This window comes from Brachycentrus maculatus, unplaced genomic scaffold, assembly GCF_059751285.1.
Source record: "Brachycentrus maculatus isolate JH-2025_06_01 unplaced genomic scaffold, ASM5975128v1 h1tg000207l, whole genome shotgun sequence".
Classification (NCBI taxonomy): domain Eukaryota; kingdom Metazoa; phylum Arthropoda; class Insecta; order Trichoptera; family Brachycentridae; genus Brachycentrus; species Brachycentrus maculatus.
The window spans coordinates 154877-175676 of record NW_028280958.1 but is presented as its reverse complement, the minus strand read 5'-3'; the positions used below and the strand labels follow the sequence as shown (position 1 = coordinate 175676).

At 30.7% G+C, this 20800-nt stretch overlaps 1 protein-coding gene across 1 annotated transcript in view; it reads left to right on the top strand.

Moving 5' to 3' along the window:
- Positions 1-20800, top strand: part of Tl (toll like receptor) — a 277297-nt gene that overhangs the window by 174750 nt on the left and 81747 nt on the right. The window contains exon 5 of the mRNA XM_088263907.1: positions 13568-13621. The gene's annotated coding sequence lies outside the window, so the exon portion shown is untranslated. The remainder of the gene's footprint in view (positions 1-13567; positions 13622-20800) is intronic.

The window sequence follows — 20800 nt, the reverse complement described above, 5'->3', positions numbered from 1 at the left end:
TCTGATTGTACGTAGTACGGTTGAAGTCGAGTTTCAAACTTGAATGTGCCATTCGAGTTATAACGAAATGATCATTGGATGGAGGGTTAGTTAGGGGGCTGGTCATGATACTTCAAGTGGCTCGCGTTTTGGATTGCATTATAATTATTATTTATTAATGTTTTATTTTTCACCTGTAGATGAAAACCTCTGTCAGTTTTCGAAACTTATCGTGTGTATTGAAATAATACTCATTAAGTGGTATTATACAAGTGTTTAATTTAAAAATAAATAATAAATATAATCAACGTGTCATTCCACAAAGTTAAAGCATTTTTAAGCACAAATTCATTATGTGTAATTAATAAATAATATTTTGTATTACACATATTGAATTATGGATATTATTTTTTGACATCTCATCAAAGATGAAGAAAAATATGGAAGTCTGGGCATTTACGGGGCTGACAACCGTCATAGGCTGGTATAAGTGATCACTTTACACACGTGTAACATTCACCAATTCTACCCATTATTGACAACCACACTACTTAAATTCTTGGAAGTTCTAAATATATGAACCAATTTAGAAACCTTGTTTTTGAATCACTAGAACTTCACTAGAGACATCTATTGGTGAGATGTAAAGAAGCTTTTTACTAAGCAGAAACTCTTATATTAGTATGTGAGGTCCAAATCCTGGATATCAATCACACACAATTTTGTGAACAAGTATTTAGACACACTCAAAATGTTGTGAATTATGGATAATTCATGTATGTCCTTTGTACATTTTTTTCACATCCCAACAAAGATGGAGACGAATGTGCAAGTCTGGACATTTACAGGGCTTACGCCCGTCATAGGCTGGTTTAAGTGATCATTTTAATCACGTGATACATTTACCAATTCTACATATTAATAGTTTGCAAATGTTTTACTTCTTTTGGAAGAATTACTTTCTGTATGTGAATGGATTTTTTTGTCGTTATATTTGTCTATTTTAAATTACGTTATTTTTACAGAATATCGTCTTTTCAACAAATACAACGTATTATTTATTTCAACAAAACATATCTAACATTTTATTTTATTTTTTGTTTCGGCATTGAATTTCAACGAAAAATAGTAATATTAAATGATTAGTCTAGCCCGCAATTAGTGCAATACCCATATTGACACGAACGGGTGCAATTAATATTATTTATATAATACACCTCTTATTTCGTATAAATATGTAATAAGACAATTTTACACGTGTGTAAAGTGATCACTTAAACCAGCCTATGACGGTCGTAAGCCCCGTAAATGCCCAGACTTCCATATTCTTCTTCATCTTTGATGAGATGTCAAAAAATAATATGAAAATAACTCCTGTAATTGGAGATAATCCAGATTTTGTGAACAAGTATTTGGACACACTCAAAATGTTGTAAATAAATTATCTGGTCAAATTATAAGCTTAATAATAAAAATGAAAATGGTATTTTCTGGCGTTTTTCATGTGTGTGATTATAATCCAGGATTCGGATCTCACATACTAATATAAGAGTTTCTGCTTAATAAAAAGCTTCTTTACATCTCACCAATAGATGTCTCTAGTGAAGTTCTAGTGATTCATGAACAAGGTTTCTAAATTGGTTCATATATATAGAACTTCCAAGAATTTGAGTAGTGTGGTTGTCAATAACGGGTAGAATTGGTGAATGTTACACGTGTGTAAAATGATCACTTAAACCAGCCTATGACGGTCGTAAGCCCCGTAAATGCCCAGACTTCCATATTCTTCTTCATCTCTGATGAGATGTCAAAAAATAATAAGACAATTTTAGTAACAGATTTTTCGCATTAAATATATATATGTATCAAATGACATATTAATGGCAATTATAAAGATAAATAATTTTGTTGTCGAAGATACTCGATCTCTTTCCTGGTGAATCTCATGGTTCAACCATTTATTCTTCTCGTCAAATTTATATTAAATATATACAATTTACAAATGTACAGGCCATTAAAAATTAATTGGATGTAAATATTTACAAAAAAATGGATTCACAATATTTTTTACCAATAGGGTAAATACATTAGCTTTTGCAAATAAACGCCCATCAGAAAAATAAATGAGATGTCAAAGAAGGTTTGTGAATATAAAACATTTTCTCTTTCGTCAATATATTTGACTGATAATATACATATCGCTCACTCCTTTCAACAACGTCATATATCAAAAAACTAGATTTTTCAGGAGATCGTCAATGTTTAAGAATATAATAAAATGTATCAAAAATAAATATCAAGCCTCTTATTGAACTTTTTACTGTGCAACAGATCTTTTAAGGTAAAACCTGAAGGTTTTTTCTCCATTTGAAAAATATTTAGTATTTTCAAAAAAATAATTAAACAATATTTTTTTTCAAAATGCAAAAACAATACTTTCTGCCCTGTAGCGGGTGAATATTAAGTATAAAATATGCTGTTTTTGCTGGGATTTAAGACATTTTCTGGGCATTCCAAAAACATGCATAACTGATAATTGATGATTTTTTATGTATGATGAATTTTATGAATTTTTATTATGCGTTGATGAAAGGAGTGAGCGATATATCAAAAAATATATATTAAATTGTTTTATATTTGTGAACTATTCATCCAACTATATTTTCCCATCTGAATCCAAATTCTTCTTACCTCTCAAACCCTCTTCTAACCTTTCAATTTTAAGTAGCCAAATTTTCACTTCAAAGTTTACCTTTTAGTTTAATTTTATCCTAGACTTAAAAGAAAAGTTCTCCTATGATCAAAAGACGTATGATAAAATTATAAAGCTTTTTAATTAAAAAAAGTTTTCATGCAAATATTTCAGTTTGCTAATAAAAACACGAACTAAAAAAAATGTATACCTTAAAGTTTACATTTGAAGCACTAACTTTGTGATTTTCCATTTTATAATTAAAATTTAACTTTGTTTTAAAATCACCATAAATATTTTATTAAACTTAATTATAATGTCTACCAGTAGATAGTATTGATAAAGAAGCGGTTAGCTTCGGAATCGGTAGACTTTATAATAAAGTTATAATAAAATATTTATAGTGATTTAAAACAAAGTTACATTTTAATTTTATAATTTTAAACTTATTTTAAATAGATTTTGTATATTTTGGACCATTAAACTATTAAAAATAGAATTTTTTACTTATTTTCTTTTTCTTTATTTCAAGATATAATCACTCATATAATGTTATTTGATATATTCATATTCTTTTTAATCCTTACTTGTAACCAATAGTGCTCATGAATTTGTGACTCATCACTTTTTTTAAAAATCTTATCATCTTTAGGGATGTATATTTACTTCTTATACATGTCCATCCCTGAAGATGACAGGGTTCTTGTCGAAACCGGCCGGAGAAAAGTAACGAAATAAAAGTGGCTAAAAACCATAGTTTTATTTTCAAAATTTATTTATGTATTTATTTTCATTTTGTTTTTTTATTTATTTTTAACATCTACCCTCCCTTTCCTTACAATTCTACCTGCAGACAAAAAAAACCTTTTCTCTTAAAACAGAGGCTTTGCGGGTTACTCCTTTTAAAAATAAAATAGTAAAATACCTATAATATTGCTTATCTCATCTCATTTACGAACCTTCCTTACAGAATGATCATATTATACCGTTTGCCTTTGTAAATATGTTATTACGTAGACAAAAAGTCATTATATATATAAAATATCTTTGGTAACTGATTCGTAATACAATGTGATATTCCACAGCAGAATCCAGATTACCACTCTATTAAGGGAGTTTCTATTATTGAGATAATATCCAATGGTTTAGCGAGGATAAAAACGAAGGAGAAATAAGAAATCAACTTATTTTTTCTTATCGTAATATAGCTGAGCTTTATATAGGGTGGCTCGGAAGGTTATTTCGATAATAGAATAAATACAATAAAGCAAAAAGTATACACATTACTTGATTTTCTTGTTATATCAATCCCAAAGAATATTACATACTACGTAGCAATTTAATCGTGAAAAATTTCTTGGAAAACCTGCTAAAAAAACTACAACAGATTTCCGGAAATGTATTTCTTTGTACTTTTTATTGCTATTTTAATATATTTTTCTTTTATTCTTCTATTGGCATTAAAATGATGCATATGGCATCTTGATCGTTCACTATGCGAAGGAAGAGTGACCCTGCGCTCTAGAAAGGAGTGGGATCTATTCTTAAGGATACAGATGTAATTGAAAGAGGAATAGTTAAATGCATTAAAAAAAATTCAATTATGACCATGATACACGATTTACACACAACAAAGGTTTATAGTCCCAACCAGTTTTAACCAAGAATTAAAATAAATATGGGAGTCCAACACTGCAATATACCGTTCCGAAAATTTTTCATTTGCTGCCGACGGATGTTAGAGGTCAAAATAAAATATGGAACAAAGGCAAAATAAAGGAATAGGTAAATGATCAAGAGTTAATTTTATGAAAATTGTAAAAAAGTTTATATTCTTAATTTTTCTCTCTTTTTATGTGTATATTAGGTTAAAATGGTTAAAAACAATAAAAAATGTTTGCAAAAAGAACTCCACCGACATGACACACAAGATGGCTTGGTGGGTCTCTGAAAAAATAATATGTTTAATATTGTTCTTTATATTGTACACAAATTATGTTAATAAAAAAAATATTATAAAAAATATAATTGGTCTGGGTGTTTGTGATGTATTTTTCATATTTACCTTCCCTATCTTTACTATCAAACCTGCAAACAAGTCTTTTAAAGTAAGGCCTGCTTAGGTTATTCCAAAAAAAATTGTAAAGAAATTTACCAATTTTTTGTTCCCTAGCCTGTATTTTTTATTGTCTAAATGAGAATTTTAAATTGCAATTTGGGATTTGAAATTAAAAAAATGCAGCGTTGAAATTTCCATTGTCTGCAAACTTTAACCTTCTTTATTTTTTCCTAATCGAGGCACACTATACTTTTTTTAAACTATTTGTTTTTAAATAGCGTCAACGTCACCAGATAACGTCTCCACTTGTCGCTGCATTAGCGAGTGCTTTAATTTCCCACGGGGCGAACAACCCCTTCTCCTTCTTTCTGTCACCCTGTCCTCTCGCGACCTCAAACCTGACCCTCTCTACAATACAGACTAATAAAATTTCCTTAATAATAATAATAGAAATGATGTAAAATTTTAATTTAATCGTCTCAACGCAAGATATTTACTAATACATTCATAGTAAATTGTTGGGTAAAATATCCAAAATTTAATTAAATATTTCCAAAATTAAGCAAAGTTTATTGGATTAAATTCTACATTTATTTATGTATATGTTAATATGTAACGCGTTTCGTCTTATTAAGACATTCATCAAACACGTGTTTGATAATGTCTTAATAAGACGAAACGCGTCACATTTTAACATATACATATATATATAAATGTAGAATTCAATCCAATAAACCTTGTTTAATTTTGAATATATTACCCAACAAATCAATATGGAATTCTACCAACTGTCTGCAGTTACAATACATGCATAGTATCTAAAACATACTCTTTATCTTGTCCCTTAGAGACAAAATAAAAATTTCACGCATTCGTAGAAGCCTGGATGTAAAATACATCAATAGTAAAATAGAGGAAAAGCAATTAAGATGGTACATATGTGAGGATATAGAACGCAGAGAACTTGATCATATTGTGAACCAGGCAATCGCCATGGATCACCCTCGGAAGACATCTAGAGAAAGACCAAAGAATTCATGATTTGTTTAGAAAGAAAATTTTATTTGAAGGCATGGCCTAGGTGGCTTTGCCCATGACTTATTTTACTATTTTTCCAAATTATATGGAAGCAAAAAAATCATTCTACAATTTTACATAATCTTTCGCCAAAACCTCATATTAGTTAACTGTAGACCTACAATCGAATAATGTTTTTGTTATAAAAGTATCACTAGAAAATGGGATTTTATAAAAAGAAAAGGGAAAAATAGAATTTTGGGGAGGTATCACCACATTGCACATATTTCCGAATTCTACCACAAAAATTAAAATCTAATTATTATAAGAATATGTGCGTTTTCACATTTAAGATTATTTTGACTTTCGATGTTTTCATACAGTCAATAAACCAGTACCCCCAATCAAGGGTTTATTTTACTATTCGAGTGATCAGAACTTCCCAGAATAACCCCCTGAAATTATTCCAACCCCTAAGTCCTCGCATCAAGCTTCACTTTACAATGCATCCAAATTTACTACGTTGTGTAGAGTGGGTGGGCACCATACATTATTATCTACATAATGCATCTACGTGTAATAGAACACATCAAACTGAATGCAGACTTTGAGTTTATACACGTAGGGATTTCAAAAAGTTCTTTGAAGTGACATCTACATAAATAATAGAAAATTTGATCGTAAATAGTCAATTGTACGTTATTAATCTAGTAGAAACCTTCGTCTGCGTTGTTTAAAAAAATAAGCATGAAATATTAATAATTCCAATTCTGAAGGTTTCGATATACATATTTTTGGTAGACATTTTTTCAAAAAATTGTCTTGCCTTTATTCTGTTAATAGTCATGTTAAATTATTCGGTTCATTTTGTAAATTAAATGGGCTTCTATAGTAATTAAATCATGCTGTATAGTTGTTATTTTAAACTTATAGATATACTTAATAGTCTATATAGTTTAAGTATATAGGCTTCTATAAATAGTGCTAATCTGAAATCGACCTTTTCCAGGCAAATGATGTAATTAACGGATATGTAAAGATAATTTTGTTTAAGTAAATCTATTAAAAATTGAAATGGTATACTCGTGATCCGGAAAAAACAGTATACTTGTCATAATCGGAGCGCTGTAATTTACACTTACAATTTATCTTTTAAGGATTCCACCGAAGTCAAAGTAATTTGACAGATCATGTGTTTATTTATTTTTAGTAGATTTACTAAAAAAAACGATATTTCTTTTTTTTAATGATTTGAAAATTTTACCTGTTTTACTAGATATAGTGGTATATGCTAAGTAAAACTTAAATTTAAAGCGATTTTTACCTGTCTGGTGTCCCCGACAACTTGTTTGGAAAGAATTGGTATGATTTCTAGTGACGCTTACATACCTATGAATTTCCTTTATTATTTCTTGAATGTTTTCCGCAGATACTTTGTGGCACATTTCATAATATCTTTAATAATAAAAATAACATTTAGAATTTTTTATGGAGTGTGTTGAAGTTTTTGGTGAGAGTATTTCAATGTTTTTAATTGTTTTTTATTTAAAATAAACCCCGATGATGACAACGTATTGTTGAAACCGGTAGGTTGAATTGTATTGATAAAAAATGGTAAAAACAAAGTTTATTAATTTTATAAAAATATCATTTTTTATTATTTTTTAAATATTTGTATACTTGTGATTGTTTTTTTTTATTATTATTATAAGTACGTTTGAATGCATCCATTTCTTTGAAATTTACCCGATAAATATGGAGAAAAATAATGGAATAATAAATTAAATTAAATCGCCAATACGTATTGCTTCTACGAACATTTCGCATCCCCCTCTTCCTGCATATATTTATAGTACGAGCTGGTACACTTATTGTGCATACGAGATTGCACCATGGGCTGGTTCCCGGGGGTTCTGCATCGGTTTCCATGTTCGTATACAACTCTAGTGCTATTCGGATGTAACTAATATGGTGCATCGTGATGTCATGGTTAAACGCTTCTGCGAGCACTCAATCCCTTTTTTATTCTGAATGTAAAAAAAACTTTTTTGGTACAATGGAACCGAAGCGCTTACGCTTTGCTTTTTGTAATATTCGGGTTTCGTTTTTAACTTTTTTCACATATTAAATATATTTTTTGTTAAAAAATTGTGTTAAAATATATTGAATCAATTTAATGTGAAATCATATAAAAACTATCAAAAATTAAATTATTTGTATGAAAATAATAATAAAACGTCAAAGTTTAAGTAATTTTTGAAAATAATGTGGCTAACAGTTCTAAAAGTAACATTCTTGAAAGCAAGTGTGATTTTAACACGGTAAAAAATCGTGGATATTTGACACGATAAAGAATAACTTGGTAGAATTTCTTAATAGTTTTAATCCTAAGGTGCTAATATAATAATGTATGTACTCGTAAGTCCCTCTCCGAGTACAGAAATTACAAAAATTAAATAAAATTAACGATACCAATATTAATGGAATAAAATAAAATATACAATGTTACACGATCATTTTCCTATGAATATAATTTGTCGAGCCGTTTAACAAAATCCATTTTCAATTTTAAATGTTTTTTTTACTGTTGGTTCTTCCCGGTGGAAATATTTTGAGTCCTGAATTTTTTGAAGTAAAAACGGAGATGTACATATAAAACTTTATAAATGACCACATTTTTCGTAATAAATTAATGTTTAGATTTTTTATCATAATAATCCTTACGATATCCCGCCAGGTTGTATACATACTGGATATGAGCAAATCCGTATAATTAATGTTACAATTACGACCCCTGTAATGTGTTTCGAAATTGTAACATGTATGCCCTCTATGCCTTTTAAGACCGCATTTTATCTAATTTCGCGAAATTGATCACCTGAACATAACCATACAATAACTCCCAACATCGTCGTAAATTCCCGATTAATCTCGTTCATTCGCTCACATTCGGTGGATTACCCAATATCGCCCGCTAAGCCCAACACACTTTGGATAATTTGATTTAAAAGTTTACAATCCCCTGAGGGGGTTCCGTCTATCGCGACTTGATTACAAATTCACCTGATTACTCCATCACTTTCCCTCAATTTCCCGCCTCGCGTGGGAAATCTCCACCCGCACCGTTACTCCCTTTTGCCGCGAGAGCGATGCCAACCTACAATGTAAGTCAACTCTCGATAAACGTATCGACGTTCAATCAAACGGAGTATATTGGTACCAGTAATGTTCAATATTACATCGATCAAAAAACCCTAATGTAATGTTATTCACGTCTTTTCGGCTCGGTATATAACTTTACGACCGGTACTTTCGGCAAAGTTCACAGTCTCATATAGCTTTATATAAGGAGGAAATATTCCACCATCTGTAAAATATTTTTTATGTCGTTGAATAAACCGAAATATATAAATTATTAAGTAAAGATGGAAACTTATACTAACAAGATAGTCTTTTGTAAAAAAAATAGTATATTCACAAAGTAGAAAAAATCGTCTTTTTTTAGGCATCTCGAGCTAAATGTTTTTTTTTTTATCTGAGTATACAGTTAAATTTGGTTTCATGTATTTATAAATCTTCTGCATGAAATCAGTGTATTAGACGACATGTTAAATTTTAGAAAATTTAGTTTTATTGATGCTCCCTTATTTTATCTGAACTAAAAGTCAATATTCAAGAAATACTTAAATTTATTTTATTTATTGTTTCGGCATTAACTTTGTGGTAAGACATGTTTCAATGATTAAAGAAAACACTTCGTTTTTTACCACTTGAGTTTTATTATAGACTACATGTTTCAGAAGTTAAACTTCCATCATTCAGGTCTGTATAATAACTAAAATATAAAATATAAAATTGTTCTATAAATAAGGAGAAGGGAAAGTAAGGGGAGGGGGTTAGTCAAGGGACGGAGTTTGAAAACAAAGGAAAAATGGAAAGCAATGGTGAAGAATTTATATTGTTTATAAATAATATATTGTTTAAAAAAAAAATTAACTTCTGAAACATGTAGTCTATAATAAAACTCATGTGGTAAAAAACGAAGTGTTTTCTTTAATCATTACTTAAATTTACACAAACTTCTTTGGCGTAAAAGGTGGATGAGGATATTCAGAGCTCCCAACAATTGTTATTTTTTAAATATTTTCTTACGAATGGTAAAAAAAATCATCTACGTAAAATTTCATGAATTTACGTAAAAAAAAATCTTTTGCGTAGTAAAATGTTCGAATTAAACTTTTTTAAATAACGCAAGCATTTAAATATTTTTTAAATCCGTAAGTTCACCTTACGCATACATTTCTCGCGTGATGTTCAAGTTCTTTGTTAAACCTTTAAAAATGGTATGGACATTAACACGACACTTTTTTGGGCTTCATCTAATTATACGCTTTCGTTGTTTTAAATCATAAAATTTCTATATTATTTTAACTAATGGTACCTAAAAAAATTATTTTATACTATGTTTTCGAAGCAGAATATCTTAAAACATGCCAAAAAACAATGCCTATTCACTTTGTGGATTTTACTTAGCCACAAAATGCCAACACGGTGAAACTTACTTACCTTATCTCTCTCTTCAAAGCAGAATTATACGAAATTGAATCGGGAAAAAAATAAAATCATTTGATTGGATATTTGGCTCCCAGTGGCGTGTAATGGCAAAACTCACGAGAAAATAGTCGATTAGAGGGGATGAGATGGCGACATCTCTCGCTCGGGGTGGTATCATGTTGCTATTGTTGGCTTGTCAAAGAAACTTGTTAAAAGGACTCGGTTCGAAGCGAGTACATATTTTATAAGTGGGTCGCCGTTTACAAGTTGGAGTCGGATTAAAGTGTAGATTGTCGCCGTGTCACCTCGAGGGTTCTACAACTTCCTGAGAACTTAGTAAAGAAATTGTATGTTTTAAAAAGGAATACTGAAACATGCAATTGGCAACATTTTTTTCATTGCCCATGTAATAGATACTCGCCTCGTTATTACTGACTTATCCGTTTGACAATAAAAATTTCCGGAGAATATGACATAAACAAGAGTTTCATAAATAGAAAGGTGACGTGTGACGTTGTGTAGTGGGTAGGTACTCAATCACGAAACTGGCATCGTGGGTGCCGGTTCCGAAGTAAAGTCCATAAATATTTACATTTAATTTGTCTACCTGTTAATGATGAAATTTTCACACATAAATTTTCTTATCCTTACCTACCATCCTAGCTCCAGGAAAAAAATCTCTATAGCTCTAAGTCTATATACATTTATATATATACACACACATATACATATATATATATATATATATATATATATATATATATATATATATATATATATATATATATATATATATATATATATATATATATATATATATATATATATATATATATATATATATATATATATATATATATATATATATATATATATATATATATATATATATATATATATATATATATATATATATATATATATATATATATATATATATATATATATATATATATATATATATATATATATATATATATATATATATATATATATATATATATATATATATATATATATATATATATATATATATATATATATATATATATATATATATATACATTTAATTTAATTGCAGAAGGGGATTGTCATGTTAGGGCATTTTAAAACGTTTCTTGAATTAAAAAAGCGTCTCTAGATGTCATTCAGCCGTTTTTATATAAAAAAAACTCAATTATTTGATTACTTAATAAAAACTAATGATAAATTTGGTTAACTTATATGGCGCCATTTTCGTAAAATACTACGTTGTCAGTAGTAGATCAAGGAAAACAAATAAAACGCAAAATCAGTATTTTGTTTTATCCTTTTACGTCCCAAATTAATGTTACACACTCAATATATAGCTCCTCGAAATTTCTTAGGTAATATAATTACGTATCAAACCCTGTTTCCTTAATTCCGAAATGTCTATTTCTTGGCTCGTCAATTACTTAGCGTCCAGTCCCATTGCTAATGGCGTCTACCGTCTACACAGAACGACACGTGTTCTCACGGAAACGGATACTTAAGCCTCCATTAACTTGTCAAGAATTCGTCCTGGGAATGTAATGTATGGAAAAGTCACCGGGGAAGGATACTCCGCCTAATTAAGAAGAACAAGATTGACCCTTTTTCTCACCCCCTTATCAATGCTCTATGTGTGATTGACTTTATGTATTGTATATCCGAAATAAAACAGGAAATTGTATATATCGCTCACTTCTTTTAACAACGTCATATATAAAAAATCGTCAATTTTGAGTTGTGCATGTTTTCGGAATGCCCACCAAAAGCGGCATATTTAAAACTTTATATTTACCTGCTACAGGGCAGAAAATATTGTTTATGCATTTTGAAGAAAAGGTATTGCTTAATTATTATTTTTTTAATATTCTTAAGTACTATATATTATTTAAATGGAGAAAAAACATTCAGGTTTTACTTAAAAAGATCTGTCGCACACTAAAAAGTTCAATAAGTGGCTTGATATTTATTTTTGAGAAGAGTCTTGAAAAACTGGTAGTAACAGGTACAGTTGAAGGCAAGCGGGCAAGAGGACGGTCTCCAACAAGATGGACAGACCAAATAAAGGAATTAACCGGATCCTCGCTAAACGCTGCCATCAAGTTGGCCCAGGACCGGGAAGAATGGAGAGGACTTGTGCACCAAGTGCCTGACACTCCAGAAGACCACGACGCTCAGCATTGAGCAAGAAGATGAAGAAGAAGAATTTATTTTTAATACATTGTGTTATATTTTTTAACTTTAAAAACGTTCTCCTGAAAAATCAAGTTTTTTTGATTTATGACGTTCTTGAAAGGAGTGAGCGATATGTTAAATATCATTTGCCACAATTTATTTATTTTAAAAGTGTCTCAACTTGATTTGAAACATGTATGATGGAGATGCAAAAAACCTGTATATATCTCTTCCGTAGGGCGCATAATCCAGTGTCTGATATTATATATAATATTAAAATTGTAAATATTTTTTTTATTTTTTTCTGTAAATAGGTTCCTGAGATTCCTGAATGAATGCAAATTATATTTCAGAAACCTAAATTCCTGCTTGTTTAAAAAATACTTAAAAACATTTTTTTGGATTTTATAGGAGAGAACGTAAATGAAATTAATAATTTTTTTTTTTTTTTTGACATCTCATCAAAGATGAAGAAGAATATGGAAGTCTGGGCATTTACGGGGCTTACGACCGTCACAGGCTGGTTTAAGTGATCACTTTACACACGTGTAACATTAACCAATTCTACCCATTATTGACAACCACACTACTCAAATTCTTGGAAGTTCTATATATATGAATCAATTTAGAAACCTTGTTCATGAATCACTAGAACTTCACTAGAGACATCTATTGGTGAGATGTAAAGAAGCTTTTTATTAAGCAGAAACTCTTATATTAGTATGTGAGATCCGAATCCTGGATTATAATCACACACATGAGAAACGCCAGAAAATACCATTTTAATTTTTATCATTAAGCTTTTAATTTGACCAGATAATTTATTTACAACATTTTGAGTGTCTCCTGTAATTGGAGATAATCCAGATTTTGTGAACAAGTATTTGGACATACTCAAAATGTTGTAAAAAATATTCTACTTATTTTTGCGATTTCACAGACATTTTTCACATTAATGTAAATAAAGTAATGAAAAAATCTTTAACCTTGATAGAGGTGAACAGAAGTGTGAAAACGTCAGAAAATGTGAGTACTGAACAAATAATTAATTTAAAAATTATATAATTTTTTATTTATTACAGATTCAAACACACATCACGCACGCAGACACATCGATCATTGCTCCAAAATCAAAGGTAAATTTTAATACACTTTCTTTATATGCATGTATATTTTTATAAATAAATATATGGATGTTTCAATTGCAACAAAAAGAAAATTCTGGCTAAGTTTGACGACATTTATTGTTTCGACCGCAAGAGTTAAAATCTCTAAGACCTCTTTAACTGTAATCAGGGTTACCGCAAAGTTTAAGTATCCTGTTAAAATATTTAGTGCACATAATGAAGATCTGACGGCTGTTCTTTGTGTTTTATTAATTTAAATAATCATTTTGATATCTTATTTGTTTATCTTTTTAATAATGTTAATACATGTAGATTTTACCTATATAAAATACTATCTAATGTGTCTGCCTTAGCACATTAAAAATGACATGCGATTTTCAATTCATATAACAAATTATACTCGTATAATAAATAGTTTAACACCGAGTCCATTTCCTTTCCTATCACGTTATATTACTTTTGCTAAGTAATATACAAAAGTTTTCCAATCCTTTCAATTTTGAAGATATTACGTCTTGTCTCGGCGTTATCATTCTCGCGTCATATCTGATTTACATTCATATTACAAATCTTTCATTTTCACCCCTGAGCTGCGACCCGAGACCGAGACAACGCCAGCGCCTTCTCCAAACTTTGTTTCCAAATTTACAAGGGCGGCAAAGTTCTAGGGGGAATATTCTGGAGGTGTTTTCTATTGTATAATAGTTCTGGATGCGTCCTTTATCCTCCCGATAAGGGCGCGGATGTCCTGGGAAACTTGCGACTTTCGTATGAATATCCTAGCCCGAGATAAGCGCTTCAAAAGAAGACGTCATATCTCAAGGCATTGCGGGAATTCGAGGAGTGAATTTTGACTGGCGTATGCTTGATGATACTCATGTTAATGGATCCATCTACGGAATACGACATTATTCAACAACAAACTATGTTACACGATTGTATATTAAGAATAATAATTTTGGATAATTTGCATAGCGATATTTTCGTAAAATATGTAGTATTTTGAAGGGCGCTTTTAAAGACGTGTTTTAAAACCATTTTGTAGAAACATGCATGTATGTGTTTTGTAAAGAAACGTATTTTTAAAATAATTAGTAGGACTGTTTTATCAATATCACAATGAAAACGACTATATGCGAGAGTTGTTTTTCAGATTAAAAATTACTGCTTTTTAGTAGCAATTAAAAAAAACTTATTTAATGGGTATGTGTAGAACTGTGACAAAATAAAGACTAAGATTGAAAATTTAAATTAGCGATTTGTTTTTATTACAAGAAATTGACAGAAGAAATAAACACATTTTGATAAGATATGCAGTAGTTTTGGAAGAATGTCAGTTTTTATGTTATTAAATAGGAAATCACAAAGTTATTGTTGATCTAGATGTCAAAACTAGATTTGTGGGACCATTCTACTAATCACTCTGCTGTAATAGGGTACTACGTTTTAAAAATACTTCTTCATAAGTAGTATATGATATGTTCCTATATATATTTTAAATAATCGTATATGTATTAACGTATGACACAACAAAAATCTAGCTTTACTCTTGATAGTGATTAAACCATCCTCCAAGTGCTTTGTCTGGACCGTTAGCCCTAAATCATATTAAAATTTACGCACCTTTACGTTTCTAGCGATATATTGAACGCAACCATAAATCTCACCGGAGTTTGTAGGGCACTTTTTCCAAGGTCCAAACAGGAAGATCGAATCCCCTGTTTAGCATACACCATTTTCCGAACGCTGTAACTTTTCCGAGACGCTCTTTTCAATAATGTATTTTACGAACTGGCTCAGTTACCCCCTCCCCCGCGTATAACGCCGTTGTATCTGAACCGTACTTACACATTTTCGCCCCATTTCGATAGCATTCCTACCCTCGTTAACTGCTAAAACATCCCCTCGAATCGGCGGGGTAAGCAAAACTGGATTTTTTTTCCCGTCGACTTCGTTTCTCTCGGCCCTTTTGAAGGGCAACTTGTCTCTTTCTTTAGGGGTTGTATCTTTCGTCGTAACGGCCGTTATTCGTTTTACGAGACGGCGCCAACACTTTGCGTCGTTATGTAGGAAGTCAATATTATAGAGCCACTGTAATGCCGGCTGACTTATGTATGTGCCGCCCGCATACCAGATATATTGTGATGCTGCCTGTTGTATATTAGTCTCCAGTCCCCTGCCAAATGACGTAGTGTTACAAGCACAATAGGTTAAGCTTATTGCGCTAACACCTGACGTCCACCTATGTACACACGGCATACACTTCACTTAGTATGTGACGTACGTATAATTGTCCACATTATGTGTGCAATGTTGTGGTTTCGCTATATTTTTGTGTAACAATATGATTAAGTGTTGAATTGGGATAGCTAATCTACTGAGATTTTTAATTATACCTTTTATATTAAAAAGTGAGGAGAGTTGGATTTATTTATCACTCGATTTGTGGGATGTTTTTTTGTTGTTGTAAAAGATAAGTATTTGTGTTTTTATTATTTACAAAAGGACTTAGATTTCATACTATCTCTGTGAGCCTAAGCGTTTCATTATTAAAAATGGGTATCAAATTGTGGTAGAGTGGGTTCGAACCGTTAATCTATGACTTAAGAGTCCGCGACACTAACCACAAAAAACAACCCGACACATTCTCTTCTTCTTCTAACTCGTATCTCCATCCAATAGTGCATTATTATTAGAAGGTTAGGTGTGATATTAAATAAATATTCTAGTAAAATCACTTATATCCCCCTCACCTAGAAATTAAACCCGGGACCTCCAGTGCACTAGATAAACGCGCTTACCACTACTCTACAGAAGTGAAGTTTGTATTATGTATTAATTATCAAATTGGATATAAAGTTTATAAAGTTCAAACACCATGAAAGTAATGTGAAATGTATCGATACACGTATTACAATAGAAATAGTGGCATTTACCAAGTAAAACTTAAATTAAAAATGGAAACAAAATTCCCACGACAAAGCGATTTCCGAATTAATTAATAAAATTCCATATTCTTGTTCATCTATGGTAAGATGTCAAAAAGTACTGAATGTGTGTTCGTATCGCTATAGAAAAATTGTCTTATATTTCTGGGGTGCATATCTACCCTTGGAGAAAAGCCCTGAGATAAAATCAGTAACAATATTCAAATTCAATGGCACTCGTAACACATAATGCCACTATAAAAAAGTATTAAAATCTCGGTTATGGCGTATTTTTTTCGCGAAAACCGATACCGCCATTCGGTAAACTGAATTATTCCTCGGTAAGAAGAAAAGTTGGGCGAGATGTTTTGTTCTCGGCACTTTTTAACCCGACAATCTCGTATTTTTTCCCCATCGGAAAGCTGACTTCGGTACTATATTTGCGCGCAGGTGTGCTAAAATAAAACGTAATTTGCTTTTGCTTATTGTTTCGCCGGAGACGTTTTTCTAGTGCGTAGCTCGGTATTCCAATATGTTTCTTAATATATGATTCTGACAACGTGTTTCTTTTTTTTCGTTTGGAGTCTAAATCGTGCGCTTTTATACACAAGGCACATTCATATATTTTGAGACAGCGAACGATCCCGTACGTTTTGTAGTAGATATTTTATTTTATTGTATCGTACGCACTTTAATTTTATTTTTCTCAAATTGTATTTTTCCAATGTTATTATTAATCACGAAAGTTTTTTCTTTTCAAGAGATTTATTTTTTTTAAATACTAATTATGTAATATGTATGTATTAATTCAGTTTGTTAATCAAAGGTTGTATTGATTCAAATGGTATAGCAATAATTTTATTTAATTTATTTTAATTGAAAGAATTCATTAAAAAACTCACATTAAACGAACATAATTAAGGGTTTTAAATACTTGAAAGTGGTCATGTCAGGAATCTGATTTATAGGCGGGTTTGTATGAGGAAATGGATGAATGTGGAAGAGGCAAAGAATGTATACAAATATAGAGTAGTGTAGTGTTATTTGCTCTCTACTTAGGCCTGCGGGGATGCGGCGTGATTGTAAGTAAGTGAGTTTATATTAAAAAGAATGTATAATAATTTTAATCACATTTATTAACCTTCAATTATTTATATATAAATTCGATAAGCCCTTGCCTACTATTTAGACGTAAAGGTTTGTCAAAAAATAAAAAAATGCAATAATTATTTATTAATAAAATAAAAACAAATCAATTACGTATCATAACAAAACACAAATCACCAATAACATACATACCACATGAAAACATATACCAGTATAGAACAACAAGATAAATTTATCAATTAAAATCATACTTATACCACTTTTGTTCAAAGTAACTTTGAGTATAACGTAATAAAGCTATATAACCTGCTTCCATTATCCATAAAGTCATTAAATATCTAAACTATGAATTAAAGTGCCTTACATAATTAGATAACGGAGGTTTGGTAGATTTAAATACATTGTATCATTTGGCCGCGGTTTTCATGATTATATGACTCGTGATAGACAAGTAACCAATCAAATTACTTAATAAACATGTATCGTAAAATTTAACCTCGTCACGGGGAAACCTAGTGACGTCACATTATCGTAAAGTTAAGTTGTGAATATATAGGTATGTGATGATTTTTTTTTTATAATCCAGGATTCGGAACTCACGTACAATTATAAGAGTCTGCTCAATAAAAAACGTTCTTCATCTCACCAATAGATATCTCGAGTGAAAATTCTAATGATTCAAGTACGTACAATGTTTCGATATTGGATTACATATACTGTATAGAACTTCCAAGAATTTTAGTAGTGTGGTTGTCAATCATGGGTATATGTGATCACTTGAACGTAAGCCCAGTAAATGCCCAAACTTCCATATTCTTCTTCATCCATGTTGAGATGTCAAATGATAATATGAAAATCAACTCCTATTATTGGAGATAATCCAAATTTGTGAACACACGAAGTATTTAGACACACTCAAAATGTTATGGATAAAAGTTGCTAAAGATTTGATTCTCACCTTCATTAATTGATTCAGCAGTCACTTTGTGGTAAAATATATCCATTTTTAATATAAGTTTTACTTAGTAATAACTAATATTTCTACTATGACACGTGTTTTCAAACACCGTAATTACATAATAACGGTGTTTGAAAATGATGTGGAATGCATCGAAACCCGTGTCAAAATCAGTAGATTTAAGGAAATACTGGTATTTACTAAGTAAAACTTAAATTAAAAATTATTCACGCCATCTATGTTACGTCTATAAATAACCAAAATGTCTATGAACCCGGCCTAATGGTTATGTGTAACAGGCCCGAAGCCGAATCCGTTCCGCATGCAGAAAATAATGCGGCTGCTCATTTTTGGCGGGAAAACTTTTCTCATTTGCGCGGGAATGGCGGGCGACAGGCCATTTCCCGCGCCAAGATGTGAACACTCCGGGGAGATTTAAGACTTTAAATTGCCCGGATATTTGCGATACTTGCGAATCAGGAAATGTACCCACGGTTTAGACTTTTCAAAAGTGAAACCCATTTGTTTCGGCGATTTACAGTATGACGTTTCGTTGGGTCGATGAAACCGTTAAAATTTAAAATATTATCGCGTTCTGTTTTGTTTATCTATGATCCACTACGAATTTTGTCTTGCGTACTTCTGTAATTATAGATAATGCATCTTTTTCAAAGTACTTTCAATAAATTAACAACTTACCCCAATTCCTTACTTAATCATTTGAAAATACGTCATGCACACCATTTAAAAACAGTTTCTAAAAATGTACAATGTACAAAAATGTAAATGTGAAAACTGAGTAACTTATTATACTCGTAAGATGGTTCATAACATTTTTATATTATTCAATGTATTCATTTTCAATTAATTGATTCGGCATTCACTTTATAGTTTATCTATCCATTTTTTTAAATTTTAGTTGAACCTGATAAATACCACTATTTCTTTAAATCTATTGTGACACGTGTTTCAATGCATTTCGAATTATTTAAAACACCGTATACAGTGTTTGAAAATTGATTCGGAATGCAACGAAACACGTGTCATATCAGATTTTAATAAATAGTGGTATTTACCAACGAAAAAGGAGCAGAGGAAGACCGAGAAAAACTTGGCACGATCAGGTATGCCAAATACTTGAAAGCGGTCAGGTTAGGAGTCGAAACAATCGGCGGGTGTGTATGAGGAGATGCATGAACGTGGAAGAGGCGAGGAATGTTTGCAAAGACAGAGTGGTGTGGCGTTCTATTCTTTCTGCCTACCCCTTCGGGGAAGCGGCGTGATGGTTAGTTAGTTAGTTTAAAACTTTTATTTAAAAAAACATATATTTTTTTATACTATTTATGCTATATTACTTGACAAAAATTCCGATAGAGTTACAAAGTATTATTTTATTGTTGGATAAAAAGTCGTGTTCAAATATATTATTTTCAATGTAAAGATTTAATCGCACAATAAATTTGTGTAATCTTTGCCTTGAAATAAAATTGTAATTTCGCCATTAGAGATCAGAGATTAAATACAAATTATTAATTTATTTCCTCTCGAGTCATACTTACGGCAGGCCCTCGCCCTTCAAAGGAATTACACCCTCCCTTGTGCATATTAAAATACAATAACCTGCCCTAGATTAAGTTTTCTTTCCCTTTTAAATAGTCCGCTCATAAATCTTCTCCCACTCGGCTCCTTCATATTCCGGCTCAAAATCTTTTAATCAACATTGTTGTTTCGTCCCTAGTTTTCTCTCTTTCATCCTCACGGCTTAATTTATTTCTCGTATTTCTCTCAGCGCTTATGTTTTTAAATCCCGGAACGAAAGGTCCAATGACAATTTGTGGGGAGATCAAGTTTTCCCTTAGCAAGTTTCAAGTGTTGAACAAACAAATTCGGGAGAGAGTGAATGCTGAAAAGGTTTTTTCGTGGCGTGCTATATGATCTTATATTGTACCTTTTTCCTTTTTATTATGCTTTTTATATAATATCACTTATTTATTATTTTACCTCAAATATACGTTAAAACTGTAATGCGATAATTATTAATGCACATAAGGAAATAATATTTTTTTAATGGATATTAATCAAGTTTCAGTAAGTTTCAATAAATTTCAGCTGTTGGTAGATTTTTTTAGAAAGTTGCGCTTTTTATTTATGTATTTGATTTGTATTTATTACATTTATTAAAATAATTACGTAACT